General features: G+C 40.7%; 1 protein-coding gene across 3 annotated transcripts in view; it reads left to right on the top strand.

The window, feature by feature from the left end:
- The first annotated feature begins 377 nt into the window (after nucleotides 1–377).
- The window catches only part of LOC130439158 (cadherin-10), a 39,848-nt gene continuing 34,225 nt past the window's right edge, over nucleotides 378–6,000 (top strand). For 2 of the 3 annotated variants that reach the window (XM_056771616.1, XM_056771614.1), the window contains exon 1: nucleotides 572–766. The gene's annotated coding sequence lies outside the window, so the exon portion shown is untranslated. Of the gene's footprint in view, nucleotides 444–571; nucleotides 767–6,000 lie in introns of those variants that run through there. The other variant, XM_056771615.1, reaches the window with a different exon arrangement.

Here is a 6,000-nt window from a genome sequence, read left to right as displayed (position 1 = left end):
AGCTAAGACAAAACCGCAGCTCCAGGGGGGTAAAGTCTCTCTCTCTCTCCCTCTCCTTCTCGTTTTACCCTTCCTTCCCCGCTGTCTTTCATCGGCGACGATGGAGTGGCAGCCAATCATGGGCTGATCAAAATCACCCTGACACTCAAAAGAAAAGACATGCAAAAAAGAGAGATATGAAGAGAAAATAATATTAATGTCATGAGAAATGATGAAGAAAAATAAAAAAGAACTAAAGAGGACAGAGCAAGCAGGGGGTGAGATGAGAAACAGATATCAAAAGCAGCGGAGAGCCGTCACTCTTTCACGCACACCCTTACACACCCTGTAAGCCCGAGGACAATCTTCATTTTGAAACAGAGAGAAGGTGACAAGCGTAGAGCTTACGATCTAAAACTGTACCCACAAACACAGCAGAAAACAATGGGATATCGAAAAAGAAGGTAAAACTCTCTCTCTCTCTCTCTCTCTCTCACTCTCCCTCCCTCCGTCCCTCCCTCTTTGGCTCTGTTGCTCGTGCGCGCCCGTCGGTCCTCCACTCTCTTTCAGACGGATGAGGAGAGTCGGGAAAGAGAGCAGTCATCTACGTAAATTTTCCCTCTCGCACGTCGAATCTAAAGGTTATCATTAAAACAGATGTCCCCCGCGGAGCGGTTGCCGTGGAGATCCTTTTACACCGGGGGAAATATTTGATTAAAGTGCGGCTGAGTCGGATTTAAACAATCGAGAAAGACGCGTCAAACCGCAGGAGAGGGATGAAAAGAGTGTGAGTAGATGGTTTGTTAGTTTCTTCTCGCAGGTGCCTGAAGGCAGAAGCTCTTAGTGCGATGGTTTAGTTTCTTCTTGCTTTGTGCTTTTCGCTTTCAAGGACCTTTGGAAGAGGCTGTATTGAGAGTCGGCAAAGTGTTTGAAATAAAGAGATGAATTGAGAGACCATCGTGGTTGAAGTTTTACAGTAAGTGTTTCTTGAGCTGTTGTGAATTTAATGGATCTTGGGTTAGCGGAGACCTGAAATGTCACGGTTTCTCCTGTGAGAAGTCAGATTCAGAGGTGCTTCGTTTCTGCTTTCAAATCACGACTATTTTGGGCTTTCTGAATGGAGGCGAAAGTAGTTGTTTTATATAAAATGATGTCTGACACAGTTTGTACATGGAAATGCTTGATGCGAGGCATTCTATAGCACTAGAAAGAGTAAAGTAAAAAGTCATTAAATATATATTTTTTTTAATGAAAGAGTTTACAATATGGTACATATATATGTTGGCATATGATACAGATTCTTATTGAAACCGTAACTGTTGTTTTGGTGAGAGATTCAAATCCTAAAATCCTTAATTTCTGCAAAAAATAAACATTTGAAAGGTAAACGACAAAATGCAAATACAACTTCATACAGGATCTGTTGGATCTGCTTTGCTGTAATTGTTTTAAAAATCACTCTGATATGAATTCTCCAATTATACAAATGCTTGATTCTGATAAGAAGATTATCTCCTTGACCTGCGTGTTATTTGTCAGATTTTATTTTACAGGCTGGCAGAGATAAACTGCGTAAGTGTGTGTGTTTGGGGGTTAAAGACAGTGAGAGATGCTGAAATCTTTCATAAATATGTATTGAATTGGACGCAGCACCAGTCTGCCCCACATCTCCTTTCCTAATCACTTGCTCGCTCTTTCACAAACAGAGAGAGAGAGAGAGAGAGAGAAAAAGAGAGTCTGATTCGTCTGATAAAGTGAATCTCTGTATTGGAAGTCATTAGTGAGCAATCATTATTGTCCAACACAATTTAACCTCTAAAGTGCTTGTTGCATTTCCTCAGCATGTAATGGCCTTTTGTAAATTAGCAGCAGTTATAACGTCTCTCTCGATGCAAAGCGATTCACTTGGAAACACATGCAGGAGCCTGCGAGCACCGAGGATCCATCACTGACGACACATACTTACGGGCACACGCTGAAGACAAATGTCTAGATAAAGTAGATTTACAGTCATATGTTACAGACACAGAGCTTTTATACATCACTGTTCAAAACTCCCTGATTTAAAGAACTGGATCAGAGTGCACATATGAGATAAATAACATACGATTTCTTAAAAATAGTCTTTTTTTATTCAAGATGGCAGTGAGATTCAACAGAGAGCAAATGGAGACCTTTGCTTATTCCAGAAACCTTGTGACTCCCCTGGGGTTTCATACAAAAGACCAAAAGACCGAAAGACATAACTCAATTTATCATCAGATCCATTTCCAGATTATCTGAGCTAGGCACATATATTTTATAATGAGAACAGCTGTCTCATTCGGGGATATTTTAATATATCCTGAGGAATTTTAGGCGAAATACCTAGTGATTGACTTAAATAAAATGTCCATCAATCTCTATGATGAAGAAACAGAACAAAAGCTTACTCTATTAAAAAATTTAACTGGATATTAGACTGTATTTAAAAAAGGCACAAGGTAAATGTAAAACATGGTCACATTGTAACACTTCTTGTTTTATTGTTACATTAACTGTTGATCTAAGACAACTTCCTAGGTCATGTCCTCACACATTATTCATACCAGTGTACTGTTTTCAAGTAAAACAACTTACAACCTACAATGTCAAAACTGTATTTAAAACGTACCTAAAAATAATAACTTTGCAAAAAAATGCATTAAGAAGACGCAAACAGAAGAGTCAAAGAGGAGAGAGATTGAGCCAGAAAGAGATCGAGAGCGAGAGACTTTGACTGTATTCTCTGAGAGGGAGTTAGCTCCACCAAGTGGCACGAAATTCAATGCTAAGCAGCTATGAAGCCGAATGGTCTTGAACCATTTTAGACCCTGATAAATGTACTTCCACATACACACACATCTGCACATGTACCCACACACATACCACGAACAAGCCCCGGCGCATATTTATTATTATCTCCTGACGAATAGGATTGTCAAAGTAAATCTTAAAAACAAACTGTACATCCATTCTTATCGTACTACACCAGATAATAACTTGCAAAGCAGCTAACCCTTACAATTCAATTTGACCATTTTCGTTTCTGCAAAACAGCTTAACATGCATTATATATCACTACTTGTAATAGTATCAGATGAATATTTTAATGCACGTTTTCTCTATGCAATGCACATTGATGTTTTATTTCGTGTTGCTGGAGGAAAGTATTTTTCTGCCTCTGTTTTATATCACCTTGAATAATCGAGAAATGAGGCTTTAAAGCATGTAGACTTCATTCATAAGTGGAGATCTTCAATGCAAGAAACTTGAGTTTTGGTATCTCGAACCGAGAAGCCGAATGCTGTCAGATGATTGTGTATGACTGTCAGATATCAGACGGTCTCGATATTTCAATCTTTTAACTGTACGCAATCAATATATTATTAACTGTTTCATATACCAGAACTCAAATTGACGGTCTCTCCTTATGAAGTCTCCATCCTTCAATGCCCTCCATTTAAGGTCACATAAAACAGAAGCAGGAATAACTTTCCTCCGGCGATAATAAGTAAAACAGATGCACAGACATGAGCTGCTGTACCCCACATATGGCTCCAGACATCCATCAGAACACAGTCAGGTGTGGACAGAAATAACCCAGATTCCCTAAATGATCCGTGTCTGATATGGTCTTGGGGGGAATGTACTAGGGAGCGAACGAGAGAGAGAGCGCCAGAATGTTTGGATCCAGATAGCGCGAGCCAACGAGGCCGAGTTGAACTCCAGCAGATGTATTCCCTAAAGAGAACGCTGCCCCAGACTGCTTTTATAAACCTCGGGAGAAATATTGCAGTACCTTGCAGACAGGACTACGGCAATTACACAGACTGGCTATCACGATCCTCTGTGTGGTTTGTGTGTACGTGTAACAGTCTGATGCTGCAGACTCGAGCTGTATATCACTGTCCGTCACGACGGCAAATTACAAAAATCCTCTCGGCTGAACTTTGTCATCCGTCCACTGCCTCCAGCCGAACTCCAAATGTTTTATGGTGTTGCACAGATCAAATGGTCACTCGTGCAGAATTGTTCATCCATCCTTTTCGCCAATTAATTCATAATTGCATAGCATTACCTCATTACGCCTCAGCTAGCCTGTCCACATACGCCTTAATTCACATATACACAAATTAGGTGCCCTTAATAGAAAAGTGAGAAGACGCTTCCCTTGACTCCCTCACGTTCCGAGTTCCTCCCTGTGCAGAATCGCAGATCCTCCCTCTTATGCGCTGCATAAACAACTTCATATCACACTAATCGATGTGAGATAATTAAGTGACAATCCTAAACATCTGGCTTGATATTTTCTCTTTGTTGTTGGGTAAGGGGTATTTAAAAAATAAAGAAATGTCGTCTCGATGCTTAACAGGCGCGCCGTTTCAAAGATTAATATCCCGAATGCTATTAAATCTCAAGGACGGCCTTGAATGATAATTAGAAAATGCAATCATGAGAATCACCACGCGTAAATTGCTACGGACGACTTCTGCAATTTTTTTGTTGTTTTTTTGAAGAACGTTCTTCACGTGGCTGTGAAAGGGCTAAAGAAAAAACAAGAAAGAAGCGTGCTTACTGTCATCCTGTAAACACGACCGTCATCACAAAAACGCACAATCTCCGTTCCGGCCCTTTTCACAAGCCTCAGAACTTCAGTGTGAACGTCTTCCCCGGATGTACAGAGGCTCGCGCTCCATTATTGTGTTGTGTAAACTTGCAAAAATGGTGTACGGCGTGTGATTTGATAATGCGGCTCCCCGTGGCTCATGAAAACAAAAGCACCCTAAGGAACAAAACGTCGAATCTCAAACAGCGCTCAAGAACAATTGAAGCCGTTTGAGCAGACTTCAGCAGGCATTGTATGGTTGGGCACTGAACATATGTGTGGATAAGAATTTGTCTGCTTCTCTGATGTTCCTCTTGAGAACAGAACCCTTGAAATCCCACGTGAGCTAATCTCCTGAGTTCCACAAGAGATCTCGACAAGGTCTCAAACGGTTTGCAATCAAAAGTCATAAATTGTTTATCTTTCTTACACTTAAATTCTCTTACAGTACATCAACAAGTGTATCATTTGTATTTCTGCAAAGAAACGTGAACACAACTTGTATATAAAACAAACCTGTAGAACACAAGATATTTTGAGAAATGTCAATACAGTGAAAGTCAATAAGGGCCAATGTTATTTGGTTGCCAACATTCTTCAAAATATCTTCTTTTGTGTTCTGCAGGATAAAAAAATCCATGTTTGGAATGACAAGGGGGAGATTAAATCGTGAATAGTTCAAGAATAGATGAAGATTAACATTTTTGGGTGGACTGTCACTTTAAACGAAACCAAGAACTCCACCGCAACAACTGGACGTAAACACCCGGAACCGCCAAGATGATCAAGTCTCACCATAAACACACACAAATAAGATCTCATTTCTATTTCTCCTTTGTCCACGCTCGCCCTTGAGCCAAGACTGCAGATGTAAGACGTGTCACAGAAACCGTTAAATCAATCATCCCGGTTGTGGACCATGACACTGGCAGATGGATGTTTATCTGGATCTGTCCGTCAAGGTCACGGCATCACCTTTGGAGCAGATTTTAATGTGCCAGCTGATGACAGCATGCACCTGTATGATGGCAGAGCTGAGAATGGGAAGCGGTGACCTGACAAGTGCTAAGAGGATAGAGCTGGATAAAGGACGCGACAACTTTGTTTTTTTCTACAACATTTCAAATGCTATTAGATTGTTAATGATAATCTTTAATTTTTATATTTTTATTAAGCCTTGTTGTGCAAGCACTGATGAGCTTGTGCAGAGGCAGCAGCTTTTGCCAGAGGGGAACTGGAATCCCCTGGTTGGGCCTGGGTTCCCCTGAGGTTTTTTTTCTCGATGGGAGTTTTGGGTTCCTCACCACCGTTTGCATATTGTTTTGCACTATCTGCCTGGCCGGGGGGGCTGCTTTAGAATTCATACTTGTATTAAATGTGTCTCATGTACAGCT

The sequence above is a fragment of the Triplophysa dalaica genome, chromosome 17, assembly GCF_015846415.1.
Source record: "Triplophysa dalaica isolate WHDGS20190420 chromosome 17, ASM1584641v1, whole genome shotgun sequence".
NCBI lineage: Eukaryota > Metazoa > Chordata > Actinopteri > Cypriniformes > Nemacheilidae > Triplophysa > Triplophysa dalaica.
Note: the sequence above shows the minus strand (reverse complement) of the source record. Positions and strands in the feature narration are given on the sequence as shown.